Source organism: Podarcis melisellensis (assembly GCF_964234715.1).
Source record: "Podarcis melisellensis genome assembly, chromosome: 2".
NCBI classification, from domain to species: Eukaryota; Metazoa; Chordata; class Lepidosauria; order Squamata; family Lacertidae; genus Podarcis; species Podarcis melisellensis.
The window spans coordinates 16,780,731-16,795,923 of NC_138529.1; positions in this window are offsets into that span (position 1 = coordinate 16,780,731).

Sequence of the window (15,193 nt, forward strand, 5' to 3'; positions counted from 1 at the left end):
CAGTGAAAAGGTAAAGGACCCCTGGAGGGTTAAGTCCAGTCAAAGGCGACTATGAGGTTGTGGCGCTCATCACGCTCTCAGGCTGAGGGATCCAGCATTTGTCCACAGACAGCTTTCTAGGACATGTGGCCAGCAGGAGTAAAACGCTTCTGGCGCAACGGGACACCACGACGGAAACCAGAGTGCACAAAAACACTATTTACCTTCCCACCACAGTGGTACCTATTTATCTATTTGCACTGGCCTGTTTTCAAACTTCTAGGTTGCCAGGAGCTGGGACAGAGCAGCAGGAGCACACTCCCACTCCGTCGTGGGGATTTGAACTGCCAGCCTTCTGATCGGAAAACCCAAGAGGTTCAGTGGTTTAGACCACAATGCCACCCGCATCATATAATTTGGGGAAGGGCCATGGTTCAGTGGTAGAGCAAGAGAGACCCTAGGTTCAATCTTTGGCATCTCCAGGTATGTCCAGGAAAGATTCCCTATCTGAGACCTTGGAGAGTAGTAGCTCAGCAGCTACTTATGTTCCTGTGCTCCAGTTTCAGGTTTTTTTAAGCAATTGGCACCAAATCTGATAGGAACTGCATACCTAACTTCTTAAAACACCTCGGAGAAATGCACGGTCATCTGTTTACTGTATTTTTCACTCCATAAGACGCACTTTTCCCCTCCTAAAAAGTAAGGGAAAATGTGTGTGCGTCTTATGGAGCGAATGCAGGGGGGAGGCAGGCAGGAAAAGTCCCCAAGAGCCGCACACAAGCTCCGCGCAGCTCTTGCAGGCTTTTCCCCAGGAGGGAGAAGGGAATGACGCGGCCAGTAAGTCCCTTCTCCCTCCTCGTAGAAAAGCCCGCAGGAGCTGTGTGCTCCTTAAAGGGTGCACAGCTCCTGTGGGCTTTTGAGAGAGGTGGGGGTATTGCCATAGCCGCGCGCAGCCTCTCCTGGCCGGAGAGGTTGCATGCGGCTAAAGAGGAAGCCAAGATAGCGAGTGGGATCCATCCTGCTTGCAGTCTTGGCTTCTTTGCTCTTTGGGGCGGGGGGGGGGAATAAGATTTTTTCCCCTTGATTTCCCCCTCTAAAAACTAGGTGCGCCTTATGGTCCGGTGCGCCTTATAGAGCGAAAAATACAGTAGATTCCTGCATGGCATTTGTGATTGCAGCCCTCCGAATGTCTTCACCTAGCACTAAAAATAAAACCTTCATTATTGTCTGTTCACATGTTTTCCTTTTGTCTCATAGCTCCCACCCTGCCTCTTGCCTGAGTCTAACACTTCCAGGGAGTGATAAACACTTGCACTCCCCTCTTATGGTTTTAATTAGAATAATGGTGTGACCTTTTGTACCCTGATAAACGTTTAACTTTGTGCATGTAACTGGGAGCTGCAGACATGCTGACCTCTTAAGATTATATACCGGCGAGGCTGTGCCTTTCCCTGACTTGTGCACATTATTGGGTGATTGCGGACAGATTGTTATATAAAGAGAAAGGGGAGGGGGAAGTGCTGGACTTTGCTAAGCAGACTGTGTGTGCACGTGGATTTTCAACCTGCAATTTGCCTCCAGTAATGCGACATAGCACTTCTGTTCAGAAACATTTTCAAACTTTTATCCCATTGCATTGGGCTGGGCCTGAAGGCCAGTGATTGTGGTAGTGAGTTGTCAGCAGCATTTGATGTAACCAAGCAAGTTATCGGTAGGACGGGCAAATCTGTTTATCTCAGTTTCTCATTTTAAGTTCTGTTCTCTATATTTCCACACGTTTGCAGATCTGTCTTTGAAGAGCCTCATGAAAATTTGGCGGCATTTTAGTTCTCATCTTCCCAAGATTACACATTGTTTTTGCAAGCCTGATATAATGCATTTTTCTATCTTCACTAGTATATGCATTTTTAATACATATATTCCTTAATATTACCACTTCTTCACACTCCTTGGTGGAAGAATCACATTCCAAAATTCAGAGATGTGCAGATTTGGAAGGAAAGCTGGGTTTCAGTTTGCCTATTGTTTCAGAAGGTGAGGATTACGTAGCTTTACATTAAAAAGTGAACTGAATTTCTCCCCCTTCCCTAGTTATCTGGTCTATTTCTAATTACTAAAATCATAAAATCTTAGAGTTGGAAGAGACCCAAGGGTCATCTATTTCAACCCAATGCAATGCAGGAATCTCAGCTAAAGCATCCAGCACACACTGGATTCCTAAATTCAACAAGAACCTACCTGATTTGGTACTATCTGACACAATATGCATACTGAGGGCTTATTCACAGTTCCTGTCATCCAGCCAGTCCAGCCAGTGGCCAGGGATGATGGACATTGTAGCCCTGTTGCAGTCTGGACATTCCCCCACCCTTGCTGTAGACTATCTCGCCAGAGTGGTGCATGTTCTAGTTTTCTACCGCTTGGACTACTGCAATGCACTCTGCGTGGGTCTACTTTGAAGGTGACCCGGAAACTATAACTAATCCAGAATGCAGCAGCTTGACTGGGAGCTGAGACCATATAAGACTAGTCCTGAAAGACCTACACTGACTCCCAGTATGTTTCCGAGCACAATTCAAAGTGCTTGCACTGACCTTTAAAGCCCTAAACGGCCTTGGCCCAGGATACCTGAAGAAGTGTCTCCACCCCCATCGTTCAGCCCAGACACTGAGGTCCAGCTCCGAGGGCCTTCTGGTGGTAACCTCACTGCAAGAAGTGAGGTTGCAGGGAACCAGGCAGGGAACCAGGCAGAGGTGAACCAGGCAGAGGCAGTAGTGGTGAACGCCCTGTGGAATGCCCTCCCATCAGATGTCAAGGAAATAAACAACTATCTGACTTTTAGAAGACATCTCAAGGCAACCCAGTTTAGGCAAGTTTTTAATGTTTGATGCTTTCTCTTGTTTTTAATATTCTGTTGGGAGTCACCCAGAGTAGCTGGGGAAACCCAGCAGGATGGGTGGGATATAAAAAATGATGATGATATACGGTGTAAAGGTTTAACTCCGGTACAATTGGCAAAGATATATCATAATAGTGACAACTTACGTTGGAAATGCAAAGAAAAAGAAGGTACCTTTTATCATATGTGGTGGACCTGTCCCAAGGTGAAAGACTTCTGGGAGAAGATTTATAATGAACTGAAAAAATATGTTGAAATATACATTTATTAAGAACCAGAGGCCCTTCTTCTTGGAATAACAGGTTTGGAATTGCCCAAGAAAGATGTTAAATTGTTTTTGTATGCCACAACTGCAGCGAGAATTTTGTTAGCAAAAAATTGGAAAACACAAGAAGTACAAACAGTGGAAGATTGGCAGATGAAGATGATGGATTTTTCGGAGCTAACCGATCTGACCGGAAGAGTCCGCGACCAGAAGGAGGAGTACCAGGAAGAATGGATGAAATTTAAAGATTACTTAGCTAAATATGTTACGATAACTTAATTGGAAAAGCTTGCAAATATTAGATAGGCTTAGGATTTAAATATGTAAAGATAGGAATTAAGATGTTTAAAGCTAAATTAGAAAGAATGAAAGATGTTAAGTGATCAAGTTAAGTTTTTTGAGAAAATTGATATACAGTGGTGCCTCGCAAGACGAAATTAATTCGTTCCGCAAGTCTCTTCGTCTTGCGAGTTTTTCGTCTTGCGATGCACGGTTTTCCATAGGAATGCATTGAAAATCAATTAATGCGTTCCTATGGAAACCGCCTTCCCCCGACCTCTTCTGGCGGGCGGCATTTTAAAATCGCCCGGGACAGCGGAGGACTTCTCCGCTGTCCGGGGCGATTTAAAAGCCCCTGGGAAGGCAGGCAGGGGGGACAAAGGCTTTCTCGCCCCGCCGCCGGGCTTCGGGACATCGTTCTGAAGCCGGGCGGCGGGGGGAGGCTTTCCCGCCCGGCCGCCCGGCTTCGGGACATCGTTCCGATGCCGGGCGGCGGGGGGAGGCGTTCCTGCCCCACCGCCCGGCATCGGGACGATGCCCCGAAGCCAGGCGGCTGGGGGAGGCGTTCCTGCCCCACCGCCCGGCATCGGAATGATGCCCCGAAGCCGGGCGGCTGGGGGAGGCGTTCCTGCCCCACCGCCCGGCATCGGGACGATGCCCCGAAGCCGGGCGGTGGGGGGAGGCTTTCCCGCCCGGCCGCCCGGCTTCGGGACATCGTTCCGATGCCGGGCGGCTGGGGGAGGCTTTCCCGCCCGGCCGCCCGGCTTCGGGACATCGTTCCGATGCCGGGCGGCTGGGGGAGGCTTTCCTGCCCCACCGCCCGGCTTCGGGACGATGCCCCGAAGCCGGGCGGCTGGGGGAGGCGTTCCTGCCCCACCGCCCGGCATCGGGACGATGCCCCGAAGCCGGGCGGCTGGGGGAGGCGTTCCTGCCCCACCGCCCGGCATCGGGACGATGCCCCGAAGCCGGGCGGCTGGGGGAGGCTTTCCTGCCCCACCGCCCGGCATCGGGACGATGCCCCGAAGCCGGGCGGCTGGGGGAGGCTTTCCTGCCCCACCGCCCGGCATCGGGACGATGCCCCGAAGCCGGGCGGCTGGGGGAGGCGTTCCCGCCCCACCGCCCGGCATCGGGACGATGCCCCGAAGCCGGGCGGCGGGGGGAGGCTTTCCCGCCCGGCCGCCCGGCTTCGGGACATCGTTCCGATGCCGGGCGGCTGGGGGAGGCTTTCCCGCCCGGCCGCCCGGCTTCGGGACATTGTTCCGATGCCGGGCGGCTGGGGGAGGCTTTCCTGCCCCACCGCCCGGCATCGGGACGATGCCCCGAAGCCGGGCGGCGGGGGGAGGCTTTCCCGCCCGGCCGCCCGGCTTCGGGACATCGTTCCGAAGCCGGGCGGCTGGGGGAGGCTTTCCTGCCCCACCGCCCGGCATCGGGACGATGCCCCGAAGCCGGGCGGCTGGGGGAGGCGTTCCTGCCCCACCGCCCGGCATCGGGACGATGCCCCGAAGCCGGGCGGCGGGGGGAGGCTTTCCCGCCCGGCCGCCCGGCTTCGGGACATCGTTCCGATGCCGGGCGGCTGGGGGAGGCTTTCCTGCCCCGCCGCCGGGCTTCGGGACATCGTTCCGATGCCGGGCGGCGGGGGGAGGCGTTCCTGCCCCGCCGCCCGGCATCGGGACGATGCCCCGAAGCCGGGCGGCGGGGGGAGGCTTCAAAAGCCTTCCGGGGGCTTTTAAATCGCCCCGGACAGTCCCGGGGCGATTTAAAAGCCCCCGGTTAGGCAGGCTTCAAAAGCCGTCCGGGATAGCGGGAAGCGCTTCCCTGCTATCCCGGACCGCTTTTAAAATGCTGGCGGTGGGGAGCAAAGCCTTTCGCCCCCGCCGGCCTTCCTGGACCTCTTCTGAAGTCCGGAGGGGGGGAAAAGGCTTTGCTCCCCACCGCCAGCATTTAAAAAAAGGTCCCCGAGATTTCCCTATGGGCTTTCGTCTTGCGATGCAAGCCCATAGGGAAAATCGTCTAGCGAAGCGTCGCAAAAACCGAAAAACCCTTTCGTCTTGCGGGTTTTTCGTCTTGCGAGGCATTCGTCTTGCGGGGCACCACTGTATAGTGAAATTCAACCAAGGGGATATGAGGAAGTCACTTAACAATGTTATTAAGATTGGTTTAATTACAACTAGGATGTTTGTTTGTTTGCTTTAAATTTTTTGGAAAATTAATTTGAAAATTTGAAAAAAAATGATGATTATGATGATGGTGGTGATTACCTGATCTTGTCTAATAACAGATCTGCATTTACATTGTTTTCCTTGGCAAAAAATTTTTTAAGCCACATACAGGAAAGTACTGGGTCTTCCTTCCTATGTGCTTTGCTGAGGAAAGCACTGCTTTGAACATGCATTCAACATTCTCAACTGGCACACTTTGTGCATAGAGCACACCATTAATGATACAGAGCTATGTTCATCACCAAGGCTGACTAGCAGAGAAGTTGACTGCCTAAGCAACCTGTCTCTTCCAAAGCAGGCACTAATCCCATTACAGCTGTTGGATTCCTGTCTTTTCCTTTCAGTAGCTGGAGTGAGACTCATTTGAGACACGATTGGTTTTGCAACCTAAAATCTGCAAGGCAAGTGAATTTGCTTGAAGCATTCAAGAAATGTCATGTAACCCTTGCAGGGGACACACACACACTCTTTAAAAACACACACACCAAAAAACTGTAGTTTGCATTTAGTAATTCAGTCATTGAAATAGTTGCACATTTAGATGAGTCACCCTCTTGAAATCTTTATTCATGAAATCGAGCTACTTCTGATACAATGTTCTGGGGGCCTTAAGTCCTCTGAAGTGGGCGGCAATGACTTTTGAGTTTCTATCTTTTTTATGTTTTACCGATTTTAAAAACAAAACAAAACAGTCAACAAAAACAGTCCAAAATTGACACATATTACAAAAAAAGATTTAGATTCATACATAGCTGGTTCCAACATGACTTCTAATCACCTCATTGTGGTTCCTAAATTGCATTTTCGACTATGCACTTTATCTCTCCTAAGTTATTTCAGTTGTATTGGTTTTGTAAAATTCTCTTATTTCATGTGGAGGTCAATCCAGGCCTGCAAAAGAATTTAGATTTTTACCATGTTCTTTTAAGAATAATAATAATAATAATAATAATAATAATAATAATAATAATAATAATAATAATTTTTATTTATATCCCGCCCTCCCCAGCCGAAGCCGGGCTCAGGGCGCCTAACAACAATCAAATAATCAAACAGTCAAAAAATCACACATTCTAAAAATATTTCATTATAAAAATTAATTAAAATCAAATTGATGGCAACCGATTAAGCAAAATTCTGTGCAGGTTGCCAGAGGAGGGAGTCAGGCTGCACCCTGACCAAAGGCCTGGTGGAACAACTCTGTCTTGCAGGCCCTGCGGAAAGATGTCAGGTCCCGCAGGGCCCTAGTCTCTTGTGACAGAGCGTTCCACCAGATTGGAGCCGCAGCCGAGAAGGCCCTGGCTCTAGTTGAGGCCAGCCTAACCTCTCTGAGGCCTGGGACCTTGAGGATGTTATTATTTGCCAGTATACTCTATTATTTGCCAGTATTATTTGCCAGTATACTCTGGGTTTCTATCCTTGTGGGTGATACAGAAATGTCATCTTATCAGCAAGGGTTACAATCCAGCTCTCTTAAAATGAACAGGAATCCTGATGTAGAGCTTAATGAAAAGAAGACTGTACTCATGAACTTTAGGATTCATGCCAGCCTCCTCTGAATAGGCAGAATTGTCTTCTTTTTTAAGAGGGCATCATTGATCTTGAGATAGCACTTTTCTGGTCAAAGATATGCAAGTGCAAAAAGACTACTAGGAACATAGGAAGATATCTGCTGAATCAGGGCAATGGCCTGTTTGGTCTAGCCTCATGTTTTCACAGTGGCCAACCAGATTCCCACTAGCGGGATTTGAGAACAAGAGTGCTGTCCCCTCCTGTGATTTCCTCATGTGGCAGCAAGGTTTGTGGAAGCTGGTTGCTAGAAACTATAGGAGAGGAGAAGGCTCTTGCACTTGAATCCTGTTGTGGGTTTTGCACAGGCATCTGGTAAGGACAGAATGCAGGACTAAGGTAAAGGAATAGGGAGAGGGGGAAGAGGACACACTGGCACCAAATGGTGTTTATTCCTCTAATGGGAATTTCACTAAGAGCTGGAATGCTGCTTCTACTGCTGTAAAGAAGTAAAAGATGCGGGAAAAGTTTGCTGTAAAAGGAACTCTGCTGCAGAAAGAAATGAAAACTCAAGAGTAGATGCTCACAGACCAACAGAGGCGGTCTCCACCATTCCTCCTCTGCCCTGACACTTTCTCTCTAAGCCACTGCTTGGCTCCACTCTTAGATTCCTCAGTATGCAACACATGCCACTGACAGACGCAGCAGCTTGGTGACCGAATCTGATTGTGTTCAGCGATGGGAGGTTTCCTGTGAGCAACTTCTGATATTTCCATTGATCAAAGTACAAAGGAGAACAGCTAAAGGGAATATGTGAGAAAGTATTGAACGAAAGTCCTTCTTCACTCAGGGATTAGCAGTTGGCACAACGGGAAGCAGTCCTGCAAAGCTGAGAGTGAGGAGAGGCAACTGATGGTGGTGACTGTGTAAAGAAGAAGAAAGGCAGGACTCAGAGAGTGCCTGGCTTACCCTGTTTGTTACTAAATGAAAAAGCTACACAGCTGTATGCTGGCCATGTAAGATAATGGCAAAGTGACCGAGGTCTGCATCAAGGAATTTCCTGTTCAGATCTCACCTGTAGCTTGAGCTCTGTAGCTGGCTTAGGGCAGGTAACCTGACATCTCTCAGCCAGAGCCACATTTGCAATACGAGTCAATAACACTGACCTGCCTTAAAGAGTTTTTGAAACATTATAGCATTATATCCTAGAAAATGAATGCAAGACATATTGAAAACACTGTATAAAATATTATGCCATAGGAAATGTTTCACCCTCTATTCTGACTAAAATCGTAAGAATGTTAAAGTTCCTGGTATGTCCCGTCCCCCCCCCCCGAGGACCTTAAGGCCCCCAAATAATAACATTTTGGAGGTCCCGGGTCGCAAGGTGGTTAGATTGGTCTCAACTAGGGCCAGGGTCTTTTCAGTACTGGCCCCTGCCTTAGTGGAACGCTTTGTCACAAGAAACCAGAGCCCTGCGGGACTTGACATCTTTCCACAGGGCCTACAAGACAGAGCTGTTCTGCCTGGCCTTTGGTTGGACTCAGTCTGACCCTTAAGTTTCCCTCACCTTATGGTCTTGATTTTTTGGCTACTTTTAAAACGAGGCTGCATTTTAAATTGCATTTTAACCTGCATTTTAAATTGGCTTCCCCCCTCCCCCTACTATCATGTTTTTTACTGTGATTTTATTGGTGTTATCCGCCCTGAGCCTGGCTCTGTTGGGGTTAATTCAGATTGAAATTCCCAGGTGTCAAAACAGGTTATTTATGCATGCCATTACTGTAACCCGTTAGCCCAAAAATGGAAAACAAGCAAGGTCCCAACCAAAGAAGAATGGCAACTTAAGTTGACAAAATTATGCACAACTCACAGACTTAACATAAAAATAAGAGAACAAGAAGAACATACGTTTAGAGAAGATTGAAAAATGTTTATTGAATATATGGGAAATAATTGTGTACAGCTGAAAACGCTGGCAGCATTAAGATAAATTCAACAGTGTAAATAAGTTTTGACGGATGCAATAGGGGAATATTGAATGGTATAAAGGTAAAGGTAAAGGGACCCCTGACCATTAGGTCCAGTCGTGACCGACTCTGGGGTTGCGGCGCTCATCTCGCTTTATTGGCTGAGGGAGCCAGCATACAGCTTCCGGGTCATGTGGCCAGCATGACTAAGCCACTTCTGGCGAACCAGAGCAGTGCACAGAAATGCCGTTTACCTTCCCGCAGGAACGGTACCTATTTATCTACTTGCACTTTGACGTGCTTTCAAACTGCTAGGTTGGCAGGAGCAGGGACTGAGCAATGGGAGCTCACCCCATCAGGGGGATTCGAACTGCCAACCTTCTGATCGGCAAGCCCTAGGCTCTGTGGTTTAACCCACAGCGCCACCCGTGTCCCACTGAATGGTATAGTTTTTGTAAAATATGCAGGGGTTATGATATGTAAAATGAACCATGGAAAGAGAAGAAGGGAAGTCATTGATATCTTAAGGATGTAAAATGAGTATTTTAAATTGTAAAACAGAAAACTTAATAAAATTATATACAAAAAAAGAACGTAAGAATGTTAGAATAGCCCAGCTAAATTAGACCAGTGGCCAATCTAGTTTAGCATGGAAAGCCTGCAAGCGGGACTGGAGAGCAAGAGTGAGTGTTTGAGTGTTTGGGTGGGGGAGGGAAGCTCGTTTAATTTCATTATACACGGGTTATACTATGGCAATAAAGGTATTATTATTATTATTATCATTATTACTCTCCCATCCTGCCATTTCCAGCAACTCGTATTCAGAAGCATTGCTGCCTCTGACAATGAAGGCAGAAGATATTCATCAAAACTAGAAGCCATCAATAGGCTTCTCCTCTATGAATCTCTCCAATCTTTTTTTTTTAAAAAAAGCTATCTAAGTTGGTGGCCATCTCTGTCTCCTGTGGGAACGATTTCCATAGTTTCACTATGAGCTATGTGAAGAAATACTTTTTCTGTCCTGAATCTGCTGATATTCAGCTTCATTGAATGTCTATGCACTTTAGTGTCAAGAGAGAGGGAGAAAACGTTCACAATTTAAGCTGATAAAATACTCAAGTTTGTTCACCTGTGAATCTCCAGCCTGAGCTCTAATTGGAGCTGTCCAAGGTCCTGTTTGAAACTGGAGCTTTTCCCTGGAACTTTAAGCCCCATTAGTACTCCCTCCTGGGGCTTGAGCCTTCTTCTGTCTGTGACATCAATCTGGAACAAAACACTGTGCAGAGTCTGCCCATCACCATTAAGTTTGGATGGAAAAGGGATAATAAAAATAATTTAAAAAATATTATTTATACCCTGCCCATCCTACTGGGTTTCCCCAGCTACTCTGGGTGGCTCCCAACAGAATATTAAAAACAAGAGAAAGCATCAAACATTAAAAACTTGCCTAAACAGGGTTGCCTTGAGATGTCTTCTAAAAGTCAGATAGTTGTTTATTTCCTTGACATCTGATGGGAGGACATTCCACAGGGTGGGCGTCACTACCGAGAAGGCCCTCTGCCTGGTTCCCTGCAACCTCACTTCTCACAGTAAGGGAACCGCCATAAGGCCCTTGGAGCTGGACTTCTGTGTCTGGGCTAAATGATGGGGGTGGAGATGATCCTTCAGGTATACTGGGCCGAGGCCGTTTAGGGCTTTAAAGGTCAACACCAATACTTTGGTGTTGAATTGTGCTTGGAAATGTACTGGATGGTGGAAGATGTTGCAGGGATAGATAGATGGGTGGCACCAGGGAAGCCTCTTCCAAACAGAAGTTTGAGCAGGCTTTGTGGAATGATATTGTGGATTGCTGAATGCTGAAATTCATATTCTGAATGCTCACCCACTACTTCTGATATTTAGTGCCATCACAATCCAACAGATTGCAGTATCTCAGCCTTCCTTGGGGTCTTCACCACCCTCACCTCTATTCACACATTCTTCTGGAGCAGAGTCTGGGATGAGCTGGCAGTGGAGTCTGATGGCTGCGAGGAAATAAAGTTGGCACAAAAGCCAAGACCCTGTGCCTTCTTCACTTTTGCTTCCAGGGCCATTTTGTTCAACATGTAATGATAAGGGGGTGATCAGTGGGTTATTGTGACTTTCTCGAATGAGCAATGATAGTCACCTAGAGATATGATGGTATCTTCTGAGTTCTGCTTCATTTTCCATGGTGTTTCACTGTCACCTGTGAACTCAACATAAGGGAAGACATAAACAAATGGAAGACACAACAACCTTGGAGCATGTACATATATTTTGTTAAAGGATGAGTGGCAGATTCTAAGACATAGATGAATATCTGAAAGCAATATCATCATCAACATAATTTATTACGGTCAAAGACCAGCTCCAAAAGCACAACTGGGACAGCTTTCACAAGAATAAAATATATATGTAAAGCAATGTACTACAACAGCTTAAAGACTAAAATCTAAGATAAGCACATATACACATAAAGACCTAAAAATTTGGGCTACCATACAAATTGGCACTGACACCCTGGAGGCTGACTTTGACTGTTTTCCTTGCGATCTAATTTGTTTCAGGGAGTGATCTACGCCTGTAAATCTGTGCGCAGAATCTGGCGACCATCCAGGTCGTCTTGTGGTCTTTGCCTAAGAGGAGAAAACTGAGTTATCTGGAAGGTCAGCAAGCCTCACCAGCTGGGGGTCAATGGTATCTCTGCGTACCTCATCATAAAAGGGACATCTAAAAAATAAATGTTCGGGGCCTCCTATTTCCCCTCTGAGCATACTGAACTTTTCCAAATGTTCCTTCCAAAACCGGCGAGGGCAAGGCCGAGCTTTCTGAAAGCAATATAATTTAATTTGAACTCCCAAAATCCAGAGATAAATTCAGGTGAAGAGACATAGTCACTAGAAATAGAACATGAATCACATTGCATCCATACAGCAGCACCCTTTTGCATGTCGGCACCCATACATTAACCAACTTTGAAGAACTAATGACACTATATATATATATTCTGTATATAGCTATATCTATATTTATCTAATAACAACATAGTATTTAGTTATATTAGAAGGAGTGTGTGTGCTGTTATTACCTGGACTCAGTAATTGAAAGGATTGCTCATACTTTTTCTAAAATAAAAAGATGTGTTGGCATATTCTTGGAAAGAGAAAATGGGTTTTTATAGGCCATTAGGCTGTGGTTATTCATAGGAATTCTCAAGCTGTTTGTTTTGCAGTTGCTGGGTTGTAGTGGAGGTCTGCTCTGTCAGAGCATTGTCATCCTGAGGCTTTCTAATAAATGGGACTTCCATTAGCCCTGATGAACAAAAAGGAATTATCTTCATCAAGATGAAATGTGTTGACATTTCTGGGAAAGCGTCAACAAGGAAAAACCAACCTTTCGGCATCTTACAGGCAGTTCTTCAGTGTGTTTCTTTTTTATTCAGCAGTGACCTCTGAAGGTAAAGGGACCCCTAACCGTTAGGTCCAGTTGTGGACAGCTCTGGGGTTGCAGCGCTCGTCTGGCTTTACTGGCTGAGGGAGCTGGCGTACAGCTTCCGGGTCATGTATCCAGCATGACTCAGCTGCTTCTCGCGAACCAGAGCAGTGCACGGAAATGCCGTTTACCTTCCCGCCAGAGTGGTACCTATTTATGTACTTGCACATTGACGTGCTTTCAAACTGCTAGGTTGACAGGAGCTGGGACTGAGAAACGGGAGCTCACCCCATCGCAGGGATTCAAACCGCTGACCTTCTGATCGGCAAGCCCTAGGCTCTGTGGTTCAACCCACAGCGCCACCCGCGTCCCTCCAAAGGTACGTCACAGGTATTACCTGGGAGTCCCCATACATAATCCATCTCAAATATTTCCTTTTTGTGAAGTACATGCAACCACAGAGCCGAAGCGCCAAATTATTTTGTGTAGGTTTCCTTTTTGGGGGGAGGGATTAACAATTACGGAAGGACAACATAGAAAACTGTGCATTGCCACTGTTCTCCAGTCTCCCCACCCCCTGCCTCGTTTCTCTCTTTCCAGGTCTCCTTACCAGCAATACCAAGGAATAGCTTCCCTACACAGGGTTGGAATTAAAAGTTTAACTGCAAGATTGATATAGTCCTGTCCCTGACATTTTAAGCTTGCGTTGATAGCCAGTGTTCAGCCTGTAATAAACCAGGTTATCTTTTTCAAGATTTGATTCAGCTGAAGGCTGAGTGGAAGATAAGCAATATTAATGTATTGAGCTGTTTAAACAAATTAGCGTAGAAGTTGACTCAAGAAGCCAGGAGAATAAATATCTGGTTCTCATTGAACACAGGGCAGGTCTGCAGTTTGCAGAGGGTGTTGTGTGTGTCCCCTCCCCATTTTTGTTCATCAGTTATGTCCTCTTGCTGTCATTAGGGCCTTTGGCGGCATTAAGAAAAGGCAGGCAAGATGGATTCAAATCTATCAAAGCACAAAAGCAGACAAATCTTCTTTGTAGCCCAAAATGAAATACAGACACACTTGGAGTTTTTCAAAGTCCACCCCCTCCACAAACACTCTTTCCCGCCAGATATACATGATGAGAAATCATCAGAGTTCTGTGGGTTTCTTTCACTTTCTGCTTTATCTAAGTCTACAAAAATGGGGGGAAAGTTCTCTTCTCAACAAATAAGCCACATTTTACATTTCAAGATATTGACTGCTATTTTTGGGGAGGACTAGTTACTATTTATTTTTCATGACTATCTATGGGGAGAAGAAAAAAATCACCTACAAAATAATTATATACCCCCCTCAAAAAAAATCATAGTTGTTGTTGTTTAGTCGTTTAGTCGTGTCCGACTCTTCGTGACCCCATGAACCAGAGCACGCCAGGCACTCCTGTCTTCCACTGCCTCCCACAGTTTGGTCAAACTCATGCTGGTAGCTTCAAGAACACTGTCCAACCATCTTGTCCTCTGTCATCCCCTTCTCCTTGTGCCCTCCATCTTTCCCAACATCAGGGTCTTTTCTAGGGAGTCTTCTCTTCTCATGAGGTGGCCAAAGTATTGGAGCCTCAGCTTCACGATCTGTCCTTCCAGTGAGCACTTGGTTTGATCTTCTTGCAGTCCATGGGACTCTCAAGAGTCTCCTCCAGCACCGTAATTCAAAAAAGGTTCTTTAATTCCTCCTCACTTTCTGCCATCAAGGTTATGTCATCTGCATATCTGAGGTTGTTGATATTTCTTCCGGCGATCTTAATTCCGGCTTGGGATTCATCCAGCCCAGCCTTTCGCATGATGAATTCTGCATATAAGTTAAATAAGCAGGGAGACAATATACAGCCTTGCCGTACTGCTTTCCCCATTTTGAACCAATCAGTTGTTCCATATCCAGTTCTCACTGTAGCTTCTTGTCCCACATAGAGATTTCTCAGGAGACAGATGAGGTACCCCCTCAAAAAAAAAACTCATAGTAGCAACACATAAGAAAACTTAGGTCCTGGATCCTTTGATTGTAATGTTGCTTAAATGCCTGAAGGATTTACTCCATCACAGTTTTTATTTCTATTTCATAATACCAGAACTTGGGGACATCCAATGAAACTGACTGTTGAAAGATTCAGGACAGACCAAAATAAAAATAAGTACTTCTTCATACAGCACTTAGTTAAACTGTGGAACTTGCACCATCCACTGACAGCTACCAACTCAGATAGCTTTAAAGGGGAGTCATTCAAAGCAATGGAAGGTGAAAGCTATAAATGGTACTTGTCTTGATAGCTATGCCTCTCTGTACCAGTCACTAGGAAAAAACAGCAGAAGAGGGATATTGCCCTTCAGTTATCCTGGTGGGCATCTCAGAGGTATCTGCTTGGCCACTGGGATGCTAGACTAAGTAGGACTTTGATCTGATCCAGAAGTGATCTTCTTGTGTTTTTAAATGACTCCCCTTTGCTCCCCACTCCATCCCACCCCCTTTATGGTCCCAGAAACATTTGATTTACCTCCACTATGGAGGGCACACATTGATGTATTCTCTCAGTGAAGTGTCATCCATCTTCTCCACCAAGCATTAATTAGGAGAATGGCAA